The sequence below is a fragment of the Symphalangus syndactylus genome, chromosome 18 (genome assembly GCF_028878055.3).
Source record: "Symphalangus syndactylus isolate Jambi chromosome 18, NHGRI_mSymSyn1-v2.1_pri, whole genome shotgun sequence".
Lineage (NCBI taxonomy): Eukaryota > Metazoa > Chordata > Mammalia > Primates > Hylobatidae > Symphalangus > Symphalangus syndactylus.
In genome coordinates this window covers 78,677,448-78,692,265 of record NC_072440.2, presented here as the reverse complement: position 1 = coordinate 78,692,265, position 14,818 = coordinate 78,677,448, and the positions used below count along the sequence as shown (strand labels likewise).

At 39.2% G+C, this 14,818-nt stretch overlaps 1 long non-coding RNA gene across 1 annotated transcript; it reads left to right on the top strand.

The window, feature by feature from the left end:
* Positions 1 to 958: 958 nt before the first annotated feature.
* Positions 959 to 11,743, top strand: LOC134733596 (uncharacterized). The gene is made up of 3 exons (XR_010117226.1): positions 959 to 1,056; positions 5,676 to 5,771; positions 11,645 to 11,743. It is a non-coding gene; the product is annotated as an uncharacterized lncRNA (long non-coding RNA).
* The last annotated feature ends 3,075 nt before the right edge of the window (positions 11,744 to 14,818 follow it).

Below are 14,818 nucleotides of genomic sequence, written 5' to 3'. Positions count from 1 at the left end.
GGCTCACTGCAAGCTCCGCCTCCCGGGTTCACGCCATTCTCCTGCCTCAGCCTCTCCCAGTAGCTGGCACTACAGGCGCCCGCCACCACGCCCGGCTAATTTTTTGTTTGTATTTTTAGTAGAGACGGGGTTTCACCGTGGTCTCGATCTCCTGACCTCGTGATCCGCCCGCCTCGGAGTTTTTTTAAATGAATATACTCAACTAAAATTAGTCATATTTTTTAAAAAAGACCTGGAACCCTCTTTTTTTTCTTCAAAGTGGATATATGTTTATGGTTTCTTGTCACTGCAGATATTTTATGTGCATTTGAAAACATGCTTTATTGTAATAAAAATGGGGCTAAATGTGTAGTGGTTTTTTTTAGCCCACTTTTTAAACTTACTACATCAAGATCATCTTTCCGTTACATCCTTTTCATGGCTACATGATGTATATAGCTTTGAATTAATGCATTAAGATTGTTTTGATGAATTGCCTCTTTTTTTAATGTTCCTTCCTTTTTTTTGATATTACAAATGTCACGTCATTTTTATAAGATAAAATCCTGATGTGGAATGCATTATTTCCAACCCTCACTGCCACCTTTGAGTTGGGTATTATCATTTCCTTTTCACAAATGAGGAATTTTATTCTTAAAGGCTTAAGTGACTTACTTGGCTCTTACGTGACTGATTGCGGAATGAGAATCCTGGTTTCCTGTTCCCGGTGGGCAGCATTCTTACCCCTCACCACAATACCTCTCCTACTAGTTTAGAAAATGGTTAAAAAAAGTTTTTAAGTATATTTATAGTGAAATTGTCAGGAGGATTACTGAGAATGTTCAGCAAATAGTAGCCTATGGAATTAGAATGCAGGGGACATATTTCAGGCAATTTATATTTTCACCTGGCCCTTCAACTGAGGACTCTGATGTGAGTGCTGAGGAGCTATTTATAGCAGGTGACTTTTGAGCACCCTGGGGAGGTTGTGAAATAGCTGTCTATCACAGGCAGCTAGGAACTGCTTGCCCACTTTTTTTTTTGTTCTGAAAGAAAGGATACAGACCATCTGGGCCAGTAAGTTGGGTCCAAAATCGGACTTATGTTTATTTTACTTAATAAATGTGTTCTTGAATCGTGTGAGTTGAATTTTGGTTGGTTGAATGCCATTTTTAGTGCACCAGGGGTGCACACATTTCTTGTAATCCTTTAATGAGTAGCTTTCTAAAACAAAGAATGCTTTGGCAATGTGAATAATTTTCCCTTAATTTATATTGAATATAATTTATTATTTTTTCTGTGCGTCAGGGAAACTTGTGCTCAGTTGTTTGTGTTTTAGAACGTGTTGGCTGGTGTAGCCATATCAGTTAACAGTAACATGGAATATATATGCTATTAAAAATATAGACAGATATATTTCAACCTTTTACTACAGAGCCCCAAATCAAACTATGTGGTGAAGCCACGTAATTCAGAAGAGGTGGGTATAGATAAAATTCCATACCAGGAAGAGTATAGCTGTAGACAGTGGTGCCCCTTGTCCCTGTTTAGATAGTGGACCCTATTTCTGCCTCAGATGGTATGTGGAAGAGCTGGCTTTTCAATTACCAAGGCCACAGTGCAGAAAATAAGGTAGAAACAAGTGAGAAGGTGACTGACCCTTTTTCCACCAGCACCATTGCATGCTGTGAAAGTATAATAAAATATTTTTAGTCCAACCTTAACATTTTTGTCCTTAATAGCACATCAGTTCACATTTGCTTATTAAAAAAAATTGTTTTTACCCAATCAGCAGTTGATTCCATGGCTTCAATGATCTTTAGAGTTCATCGAAATTGTGGTATGTGCAGATAATAAGGACTAACTGGGGGCAAATAGACTCTAACTTTTAACTTTGACAAATTTTAATCAGTTAGACTTAAGATACTTTTTTAAAAAAAATTATGATTCTACACGGAAAAAAAGCTAACATTTTTAACATAAATGATTTCATAAATATGCCTGGTGGGATATAAGGCTGAAATAAATTTTTAGTGCCTCTCATATTACAATCTTGATCCTCAAAGTGAACATTTCTCAGACTTTTTTTTTGGGGGGGGGATGGAGTCTCACTCTGTCACTCTGTCACCCAGGCTGGAGTGCAGTGGCGTGATCTCCGCTCACTGCAAGCTCTGCCTCCCGGGTACACGCCATTCTCCTGCCTCAGCCTCCCGAGTAGCTGCCACCACAGGCGCCTGCCTCCATGCCTGGCTTATTTTTTGTATTTTTAGTAGAGATGGAGTTTCACTGTGTTAGCCAGGATGGTCTTGATCTCCTGACCTCATGATCTGCCCACCTCGGCCTCCCAAAGTGCTGGGATTATAGGCGTGAGCCACTGCGCCTGGCCGAGACATTTTAAGTCTATAGCTTTGCATTGCTTTTAGTTCATTTTTGGAAAAATAACTGGAAATATAGAGCATTAAAGGTAAACAAAGCCAGACACTAAAGTGGTAAGGACAGATTTTAATCAGTTATAACTATTATAATAGCGAAAACAGTCTAGTGTGAACTGAGCTCAACTTTGATTTGTACAGAAGTGACTGGGCATTTTTAAGGGAGGGGAGAAGGAGGGCCTCAGTTGAGTCAGGAAAGTGAAAAATTAGAAAGGGTTGGTCAGTGTAAATGCAATGAAGCCAGCTGTGTCTGCTAGCTGAAAGTTGCTGAAGTTAGGATTCTGTCTTTCCAGAGAGACTGGGGGACAGAGGCCTTGTCCTCTGTGTTTTCTGTAACAAGCAATAAATTTTTTGGCAGCCTTGAGTTCTCTCCAGTTCTCTCCAAACTCCATATTAGAGTTTGTTCAAGTCTTTATAGGCCAGGATTGAAGCCTAGTTGAGAAGAGAGCTCACAGGAGCTTGGCTAGAGTTTGGTCAAGGAAAGAATCTTTGTCAATCATAAATGAATAACTTTGCAATCCCAATACTCCCAATTTTGGAACTTTATACAATGGAAATAAAAGCACTAGCAACTAAAGATACATGTACCAGGATGTTTAGTGCAACACTGTTCATAGAAGCAAAAACTGGGAATATTTTGAATATTCAGATAATGAATAAACTATGATATAACTGTACTGCGGAGTAGAATGCAACTATTAAAAATAATAAATCTATATGATTCACTTTGGGGCCAATATAAATGGCCATGATACATTATTAAGGGAAAAATCAATTTACAGAGTAATGGGGTTTTGAAAGTTGTATTTGAAAATAGAACCCCATACATATATATGTAGGAGATACCTTTTTCTATCCTATATTGCATTTTGATACAGGAGAGAGAAATATGTGTGTTATCTCAGTGAAATGAGAATGGATAGGAAAGAGGGTTATTACATTTTTCCTTATGTATATGTCTGTACTCTTCAACTTGCTACAGTGGGCATGTATTATTTTTTAGATATTAGATATATATATTTTTTGAAACAGAGTCTTGCTCTGTCGCCCAGGCTGGAATGCAATGGCATGATCTCGGCTCACTGCAACCTTCACCTCCTGTGTTCAAGCAATTCTCCTGCCTCAGCCTCCCGAGTAGCTGAGACTACAGGCACAAGCCGCCATGCCTGGCTAATTTTTTGTATTTTAATAGAGACAGGGTTTCACCTTGTTGCCTAGGCTGGTCTTGAACCCCTGAGCTCAGGCAATCCACCTGCCTCGACCTCCCCAAGTGCTAGGATTATGGGTGTGAGCCACCACACCCAGCCAGATTTAAATAATCTTTTTTTTTGTTTGTTTGTTTTTGTTTTTGAGACAGAGCCTCACTCTGTCGCCCAGGCTGGAGTGCAATGGCGCCATCTTGGCTCACTGCAAGCTCCGCCTCCCGGGTTCACGCAGTTTTCCTGCTTCAGCCTCCTGAGTAGCTGGGACTACAGGCGCCCGCCACCATGCCCAGCTAATTTTTCCTTTCTTTTTAGTAGAGACAGGGTTTCACTATGTTAGCCAGGATAGTCTCGATCTCCTGACCTTGTGATCCGCCCGCCTCGGCCTCCCAAAGTGCTGGGATTACAGGCGTGAGCCACTGTGCCCGGCTCCTACCACTTTTTAAAATGTGTTTCTGAAAGTGCTTTCTTAGTTTATGCCTTATGATCTACAAATAAGAAATCCTATAGCAATAATGTTAGATCCTCATTCCTCAGCAGATTCTTACTCTGCTGTGGATTCCCAGGAAGTCATAAAAATATTTTATCCAAAGGTTTTCTACACCAAAGTTATAAGTAATACCGAGACTGCAGCCAAGAGATTGAGCAAATACAGTGTAAGTAAATCATGGTGCTATTTAAGCAATGTATGACAAAGGGAGTGATACTTCAGAAAAGGACATGGAATAATGGAAATGAGGTTAAAAGCCCAGGCCTCACGAGGTTATAACCAAGAGGCTGTGATGGTTGAATTAAAACTTGAGCAAGGGGTTTGGCACTAAGGCTGGAAAATAGGACTTGTAGTTAGCTAGCTGGGTTTGGATAATTTGGTAATTAAAGTGAAGAGCAAAAGTGATTAACTGGAACATTGACATTGTTTAGAATTATGCACAACGTTGAGCAGATGGATTTGGTATCAAATTAACATGGCTATTTTATAATTACAGCCATGATGTAAAAATTCATTCATTTGGAAAGAGGAAAAAAAAAAACAAATGAAGAAAGAAAGTGAGCTTTATTCTCCAGCCAGTGCTAGTGGGCTGCCATGTGAACCCAGAACAGCTTAGCGGACTCAAAAGGAGGCCTGTATTGATTGTTGATTTAAGAGTGAGGCTGTGATGCAAAGATGAGGAGAAGAGGCAGAAGAAGCCTAGAGTTCGCATTTGAGAACAAGAGGGTGTAGAGGTTTTTTTTTTTTTGTTAGACAGTCTCGCTCTGTTTCCCAGGCTGGAGTACAGTGGTGCGATCGGCTCACTGCAACCTACACCTTCCGGGTTCCAGCGATTCTCCTGCCTCAGCCTCCCAAGTAGCTGGAATTGCATGTGCCCGCCACCACAGCCCGGCTAATTTTTGTATTTTTAGTAGAGATGGGGTTTCACCATATTGGTCAGGCTGGTTTCAAACTCCTGACCTCAGGTGATTCACCCGCCTCAGCCTCCCAAAGTACTGGGATTACAGGCGTGAGCCACTGCGCTGGCCGGATGTAGAGTTTTCTAACTGCAGTTTTCCTGTGATTCTTATGAAGATCAAATTGTGCCCCCACCTCATGCATTAAGCTATCACACATTTCAAGAAAAAGAATTTAAATATTTACTTTGTGTCATTTATCCCTGAATCAGCTTTGTAGTTCTGCTTTGAAATAGCAACTATACTAATGCTTGAATAGAAAGGAAATCATAAATCTGGAAATTCTCCTTATAGTATTCTCTGCACACTAAAATGATTCTCAGAAAAATGCAGAGGTTGCCTCAGGATTTTTATTTATTTATTTATTTTACTATAAGAAACTCTTTTCACGAATGAAAAGAATCCCAGAATCAACAGTGGCATTTCAGAAGATCTCGATTCAGATTAACTTTACCACTCATCTGCAGTTTATAGGAGTGAGAGCCTCAAAAATGAATGAAACTTGCTGTCAAATCAAATAGTTTTGAAATAAAAATAATTGGGGGAGAAAGTTGTATGTAAGTAATTATGCTAAACAAGGTGTTTTGTGGCATGAACGCTTAATTTTCCTTCTCAGGTTTTACTGAATCCAGCTTCAGCTAGAAATCCAAGCTAGTTTATAGAAGATGATTAGATGGACAGAAAATGTTAAGAGAGAAACACTGCCATAAAGGTAAATTTAAGTGAATTATAATAAATAAATGCGTTTATGCTAAAGCTAGTATGTTTTAAAAAGTGAATGAAGTTTAATAAAAAGAAAGAAAAGAAAAGAGAGGGAAAAGAAAGAGAACTGAAAGGGGAAGATGATTGTTAATCTGGACCAATTTGTCTGGAAATTTGGGAGTTTCTCCAGGATGCTGAAGAAAGGGGGCCCACAGAGGCTGGGGTGTACAGGTGCTTCTGGCAGCCCTCCTGTGGTAGAGGCTGTCTGCTCCTTCATTCTTTTTTTTTTTTTGAGACAGAGTCTCGCACTATCGCCCGGGCTGGAGTACAATGGCGCAATCTCGGCTCACTGCAACCTCTGCCTCCCAGGTTCAAGCGACTCTCCTGCCTCAGCCTCCCAAGTAAGCTGGGATTACAGGTGCCTGCTGCCACACCTGGCTAATTTTTTGTATTTTTAGTAGAGATGCGGTTTCACCACGTTGGCCAGGCTGGTCTCGAACTCCTGACCTCGTGATCCGCCTGCCTGGGCCTCCTGAAAATTATAGGTATGAGCCACCGCGCCCAGCCCTTTCATTCTTTTTATTTGTACATGTGCATACCTCATTTTACTGTGCTGTGCTCTATTACACTTCACAGATACTATGTTTTTTTATAAATTGAAAGTTTAAGGCAACCCGGCATCAAGCAAGTCTACTAGGGCCATTTTTCCATTAGCATGTGTTCACTTTATTTCTCGCGTCACATTTTAGTAATTCTTGCAATATTCAAACTTTTAAATTATTATTATTATTATTGTTAGATGGAGTTTTGCTCTGTTGTCCAGGCTGGAGTATGGTGGCACTATCTTGGCTCATTGCAACCCCCGCCTCCTGAATTCAAGTGGTTTTCCTGTCTCAGACTCCCAAGTAGCTGGGATTACAGGGACATGCCACCACACCTGGCTAATTTTTTGTATTTTAGTAGAGTCGGGGTCTTACCATGTTGCCCAGGCTAGTCTTGAACTCCTGAGCTCAGGCAATCTACCCGTCTGAGCCTCCCAAAGTGCTGGGATTACAGGTGTAAGCCACCGTGCCTGGCCTTTAATTATTATTATATTTTATATCTATTTTGGTGATCTGTGATCAATGATCTTTTTTTTTTTAAAAAAAAAAAAAAAGGTCTTGCTCTGTCGCCCAGGCTGGAGTGCAGTGACCAATTACAGCCCACTGCAGCCTTGACTTCCCCTGCTCAAGTAATCCTCACACCTTAGCTACCCAAATAGCTGGGATTGCAGGCACATGCCACCACACCCAGCTGATTTCTTTTCTTACATTTTGAAGAGATGGGGTTTCACTATGTTGCCCAGGTTAGTCTCGAACTCCTGGGCCCCAGCAATTCTCCTACCTAGGCCTCTCCAGGTATTAAACGTGTGAGCCACCATACCCAGCCTGTGATCTGTGATCTTTGATGTTACTATTGTAATTGTTTTGGGGCATTCCAAACCACACCCATATAGGCTGGCAAACTTAATAAATGCTATGCGTGTTCTGACTGCTCTACCAACTGGCCATTTCCCCACCTCTGTTCCTCTCCTCAGGCCTCCCTATTCCCTGAGACACAGCAGTATTAAAATTAGGCCAATTAATAACCGTACAATGGCTTCTAAGTGTTCAAGTGAGAGAAAGAGTCACAATTTTTTTACTTTAGATCAAAAGCTAGACATGATGAAGCCTAGTGAGGAAGGTGTGGTGAAAGCCAAGCCTCTTGTGCCAAACAGCCAAATTTTGACTACAAAGGGAAAAGTTCTTTAAGGAAATTAAAAGTGCTACTCCAATGAACACATGAATGACAAGAAAGCAAAACAGCCCTATTGCTGATATGAAGAAAGTGTCAGTGGTCTGGACAGAAGATCAAACCAGCCACAATATTCCCTTCAGTCAAAGCTTAATCTAGAGCAAAGTCCTAATTCTCTTCAATTCTTGGAAGGCTGAGAGAGGGGAGGAAGCCACAGATGAAAAGTTTAAAGCTAGCAGAGGTTTGTTGATAAGGCTTAAGGAATGATACTATCTCCATAACATAAAAGTACAAGGTGGAAGGCCGAAGTGGGAGGATCGCTTGAACCCAGGAGTTTGAGGCTACAGTGAGTTATGATCACACCACTGCACTCCAGCCTGGGCAACAGAGCAAGACCGTGTGTCAAAAATAAATAAATAAGCATGTTATTAAGTAAAGTACAAAATGAAATAGTAAGTGCTGATGGAGAAACTGCAGCAAGTTATCCACAAGTGCTAGCTAAGATCATTGATGAAGGTAGCTACACTATACAACAGATTTTCCATGTAGATGAACCAGCCTTAAATTGGAAGAAGATACCATCTAGGACTTTCATAGCTAGAAAGAAGTCCATGTCTGGCTTCAAAGCATCAAAGGACAGACTGACTCTTGTTAGGGGCTAATGCAGCTGATGACTTTAAGTTGAAGCCAATGCTCATTTGCCAATCTGAAAATCCTAGGGCCCTTAAGAATCATGCTAAATCTATTCTGCTTTTGCTCTATAAATGGAAAAACAAAGCCTGGATAACAGCACATTTGTTTATAACCTGGTATACTGAATATTTTAACCCCATTGTTGACATTGTTGAGACTTACTGCTCAAAAAAAAAGAAAAATTCCTTCTTACTGCTCATTGACATTGCAGCTGGTCACCTAAGAGCTCTAATGTAGATGTACAAAGAAATGAATGTTGTTTTTATGCCTGCTAACACAACATCCATTGTGCAGCTCATGGATCAAGAAGTAATTCCAACTTTCAAGTCTTACTATTTAAGAGACACATTTTGTAACGCTATAGCTACCGTAGATAGTGATTCCTCTGATGGATGTGACCAGAGTAAATTGAAAGGAGCAGAATAAACTGAAATCCTTCTGGAAAGGATTCACTATTCTAGGTGCCATTAAGAACATTCGTGATTCATGGGAGGAGGTCCAATTATTGACATTAATAGGAGTTTGAAAGAAGTTTACCCCAACCCTCATGGACGACTTTGAGGGGTTTAAGATTTCAGTGGAGGGGGCTGGGCATGGGCTCAGGCCTGTAATCCCAGCACTTTGGGAGGCCGAGGCGGGCAGATCACCTGAGGTCAGGAATTCGAGACCAGCCCGACCAACATGGTGAAACTCTGTCTCTACTAAAAATACGAAAATTAGCCGGGCATGGTGGCGGGTGCCTGTAGTCGCAGCTACTTGGGAGGCTGAGGTAGGAGAATCACTTGAACCTGGGAGGCGGAGGTTGCAATCAGCTGAGACTGCGCCATTGCACTCCAGCCTGGGCAACAAGAGCAAAACTCCGTATCAAAAAAAAAAAAAAAAAAAAGATTTCAGCGGAGGAAGTAACTGCAGATGCAGGGGAAACACATAATGCTATTGCACACTTAATAGACCACAGTATACTGTAAACATAATTTAAAAAATTTTCCGTGACCCAGGTTTAATTAGAAGAGGATGAGCAAGTCTAGGAAGACTTCTATGGCTGCTAACTCATTCTGGGGAGGTAAATGCTCAGGGTTTGAAGTCAGACAGACCTGGGTTTACATCCCTCTTTGCTGCTCACTAGTTGCAGGCAGGCTAGTTAACCTCACAAAAAGTCATCTAGCGGTAATAATAGCATCTCCTTAGATCACTACTATGAGAATTAAGTGAGTGTTTTGCACAGGTGTTAGCTTGTTATATATTAGTAACATACTAACTATATCTATATTAATAAATTCTACTTGGCATTATATATAATAATTACGATTACTTATATGTGCCTTTCTACATGTTCCTCTTTTCTCCCAGAGAGACTGAGAGCAGAGATTTTCATCAGGTACTTTTATGAATTCCTAAATGCAATGCACATTGAACACAGGCACTATATTTTTTTCAGTTATTGATATTGATTTGTTTGATTCAGGAGCTTTAGAGGTTGCAAACTCTACTCTCTGATGCTTTCAAAAATTTTTCTTTCTTTTTATTTGTTACAGGCATGTAGCTAGCACAACTCTTATAATTAACTGACTGTGACTGGGTGCTTACTCTGGCCCACACACAGTTCAAAGGGAAGAAAGAGGGAAGAACAAGAAGGGTAGAGAAAACTCCCATGATTTTTAGACAAGTGTTGTAAGAAAAAAAGAGAAGGTATCAGAAAAGCTTATGTGTCTGAAAGAGAGATTGCACAAGGTAGAATTTACTGAGCTGGAGGAATAAGAGAATGTTGCGTACAAAGTCTTCTGAAAGGAAAGGAAGGCAGAGATGGGATGAGACGTGGTGTGTGTTAGTGCTTCAAATTAACAGCAGGTTTTGTGTCTCCAACTTGATGCAGCTTGTGTGGAATTTGGTGTAGGGCAAATGGACCCACAGCTTCAGGAGGGAGCTGCTAGCAGGGGAAATTGTACTATCTGACAGTACCTGTATGAGATTGGTACCTTTTGGGAATTTCTACCTAAGGTGCTGGCTCAGATAGCCACAAAGGCCCATTGGGACCTCCCTGAGAAACAGAATAAGAGGTGCCCAGGCAAGACCACACTCCCCCGCTCTTCTTGTATCCTTGAAACCTTTCAGAGATTTGCTGTCAAATATTGACCAGAAAGTTAAGGAAGCAAGACTTGGGAAAAAGTGACTGGTTTTTCTAGTGGATGGTGAGGCCTTTTCTTTCTTTCTTTGTTAGTGTAGAAGATTTGTTTTTTTCTCTTTGTGTAGATGATTGAAGTACTTAAGTGTCTTCATAAGTCCAGTATCTCTTTTCTTATTTTAAAAAGATCTCATTAAAAAATGAACTAATAAATTTTTTTTTTGAGATGGAGTCTCGCTCTGTTGCCCAGGCTGGAGTGCAGTGGCATGATCTCGGCTCACTGCAACCTCTGCCTCCAGGTTCAGGTGATTCGCCTGCCTCAGCCTCCTGAGTAGCTGGGACTACAGGCGCACGCCACCATGCCGGGCTAATTTTTGTATTTTTAGTAGAGACAGGGTTTCACCATGTGGGCCAGGAATGGTCTCGATCCACCTGCCTCGGCCTCCCAAAGTTCTGGGATTACAGGTGTGAACCACTGTACCCAGCCACTTCAACATTATTTTATAATTGCATAGTGCTATATCTTATGAATATATTCTAATTTGTTCAACTACTTTTGGCACATAGATTGTTTCTAATATTTTCTTAGTATAAGTGATGCTGTGTGAAATATCCTTATACATATGCAATCCATATTCTTTTCTTGGGATATATTTCTAGAACAGGAACTGCTGAGTTAAAGGGTATTCACATTTTAAAAAGCTTTTGATACACATTACAAAATTATCTTCCTCCTATGTTGTACAATTTATATTCTTTCTGGTAGAGTATGAAGGTGCCATTTTCCAGACCTCCTGCCAACATTGAGAATTTTCATTTTTTCATCGTTGTCAAGTTTATAGATAATAAATTGTATCTTATCATTGTTCAATTTATACTCCTTTTTTAGGGAAGCTGACTTTTTCATGTGTATATTGGTCATTTATATTTCTTCCTTTGTGAACTATTTATTAATATCCAGTTGTTAATTGTAAATGCTGTTTATATGTTAAGACTATTAACCCTTTACCATATGTATTTCACTTTTTAATCTCATTTTATTATTTGTAGGTTAATTTTGATTACAGTTGGATTATATTTTACATATATAAGTTTTATATTTTATGGTTTAAATATTGAACTTTTATCTTTATAGTTCCTTCTGTTGTGATTGTGATTATAACATTTTCAAGACAAAAGTATTTAATCATGATTAAAACAATTTTAAGATTATAAAACCAATCATGTGATTCTCTTCAAGTTTGTATGTGATTTTTTTTTTTTTTTTTGACGTGGAGTCTCATTCTGTCACCCAGGCTGAGTGCAGTGGCGCGATCTTAACTCACTGCAACCTCCACCTCCTGGGCTCAAGCAATTCTCCTGCCTCAGCCTCGCGAGTAGCTGAGACTACAGGTATGGGCCACCACACCCAGCTAATTTTTTTATATTTTTGGTAGGGAAGGGGTTTCACCATGTTGGCCACGCTGGTCTCAAACTCCTGGCCTCAGATGATCTGCCCACCTGGGCCTCCCAAAGTGCTGGGATTACAGTCATGAGCCACCGTGCTGCTGTACAGCGTTTTTACCTTTAACTCTTTAGTCTACCATGCTTTTACTTTGTGTATGGCATGAAGTAATGATTGCATCTTTATTTTTCTGAATAGTTAATGATTTAACCTGTTATTGAATAGTTTATTCTTTTCCCACTGGGTTTAAAAACGATATTTAACAAATACAATAAACATTTTACTGTAGTACTTCTATGTGTATTTCTGGGCTTTTGGCTCTGTTCCATTGCTCTAGTTCTTTTGGCACCAGTACCAAATTTTAAAGTCGCGTTATTTTTAGCCTATTTAGTACCTAATATCTCCCTTGTGGTTCTTTTCTAAAATTTTCTTTACCATTCTCAGTTTTTTATTCTTTAAAATAAACTTTAGGATTTTTGACCTGTTTGAAAAATTTCTTTGGGATTTTAAGCAAAATTTGATTATATTTATAAATTAATTTGAGGGAGAATTAATATACTTACAATGTTAAGTTTTTCAATACAGAAAAACTTTCCGATACAGAAAAATGTATCAAACTGTTTTTAATTTTCTCAGTAAAGTTACATTTTTATATAGGTTATTCGCTTTTTTTATTCCTAGAAATATTATTGTTGTTGTTGCTATTATAAATAATACTATAACTAAGAATTTTTTTTTTTTTGAGATGGAGTCTTGCTCTGTCACCCAGGCTGGAGTGCAGTGGCACTATCTCAGCTCACTGCAAGCTCTGCCTCCCGGGTTCATGCCATTTTCCCACCTCAGCCTCCCAAGTAGCTGGGACTACAGGAGCCCACCACCATGCCTGGCTAATGTTTTTGTATTTTTAGTAGAGACGGGGTTTCACCGTGTTAGCCAGGATGGTCTTGATCTCCTGACCTCATGATCCGCCCTCCTCAGCCTCCCAAAGTGCTGGGATTACAGGCGTGAGCCACCATGCCCAGCTAAGCATTATTTTCTATTATGTTTTCCAAGTTTTTGTGGGTTATACGGAAAATTTCATATATTTCCATATAATTGTTTTGTGGCCAGAACAATTAATTTTGTATACTTATTTTATATATATTTTGTATATTTATTTGTAACTGTTCACCTTACTTTTTAATTATTTAGAAGCAAATTTTAGTTTGTTCTATTGAGAAAATGAATATTACTCAATCTGCAGGTTGAATATTTTTGTCTCCATTTTTCTCATAAAATTCTTCTTCAGTTTCTTTTTCTTGCCTAGTTGCAGTGGCTCAAATGTCTAGAACAGTGCTAAATGGATGGTAGTGATAATGAGCATGCTTTTCTTGTTTCTGATTTTAACATTAATACTTCTAGTATTTTACCATTAAGTATGATGCCTGTGTTTGATTTGAGATTTGAATTAACACGAGTATCATGTTAAGAATCAGTCTCTGTAATTTTATTAATTAAAAAGTTGATATTGAATTTTATCGAATGATTTTTCAAGATTATCGTGGCAATCCAAAAGTTTTTCTCTGTTGCCCAGTCTGGGGTGCAGTGGTGTGATCATAGCTCACTGCAGCTTTGAACCCCTAGGCTGAAGTGATCCTCTTGCCTCAGCCTCCCGGGTTGGCAGGACTATAGGCATCTGCCATCACACTGGGCTATTTTTTTTTTTTTTTTTTTGTAGAGATGGGGTCTCGCTATGTTGCCCCTGCTGATCTCAAACTCCTGGCTTCAAGTGATCCTGCCACCTTGGTCTCCTAAAGCACTGGGGTTACAGGGGTGAGCCACTATTCCCAGCCTTATTTTTTACATCTTTAGGGTAACCCATGTTTATGTATGAAGTTAGTCTGTGGTTTTCTTTATTATGCTTTATCAGTTTTTATTTTAAGACAGGGTATTATGTTAAGTTTCTGTTACTTTTGTCCACTTGAACACTTCATATACCATGGGAATTAATTCTGCTTGAAGCTCAGTGAGAGAACTTGATTGTTTAAGTAATCTGAACTAAAAGCTTTTTTTGGAAATAATTCCTTATTAACTTTTACATTTTTCCATGGTTACTGATCTGTTGTTTTATGACTTCTTCCTGGGTCAGTTTGCTTCTAATTATTATTTTGGCTATGTCTCCCAGTATTTGATATGTGGTATTCTCATCACTGAAACCTTCTAAGCATTCATTCTGTAATTGTGTTTTTAATTTATTCTCCAATGATATTTTTTTTAAGAACTCTAAAGTTTCCCCAAGAGCTTGGGGTCTTTTTGACTTATACTTTTGTAATTAATGTATAGTTTTATTACAGTGTGATCATAGAATATGGCCAATTTCTTTTGGAAAGAAATTACTTACAATTTTTTTTGGTAGCCTAATATAAAATCAAGTTTTGCAGACTTTTCTTATATTTTTTTCTTAATGGGCTAGACAGTAAATCCTTCTCTTTAATTATTCATTTATTCATTGAGGATTGTTTCCACCATGTGTCTTATACATGCCAGGCATTGTATTAGGCATTGCAGGGTGTAAAATGAATAAGTCATAAGCTTTGTCTTAGGTTGATAAAGTTTGGATGGAACATAGACACATGTAGACCTAATTATAATACAGAAAGAAATGTAACCGCAGTGAAATGTACAAAAGCAGCAGGCAGCTAGAGTGAGAGTGAAGCCCTGAAGGTTCTGGGAATACAAAGTTGCCTACGATGGCCCGGAGAGGCTTTCAGTCCTAGCGTGTATAACATATATTGAGAGCAGAGACAGGCTTTTTGGAGGCAAGGTGATTAATTAGGAAATCACCGCAGACCTTCACTAATAAATCAGAACATATGAGGGACAGTAAGAGTGCCAGATGAGAAGAAAGGATTTTCACACTTAAGGGGCAGATAGCAGAAGAGAAGTCCAGACCCGAGGATGAAGGAAGTAGTAGTAAAATTTTATAGACACCATAGGAGAGCTTTTCAAGGGGTGCTTGGTCAGTTGGGACAAATAGAGCCAAAAG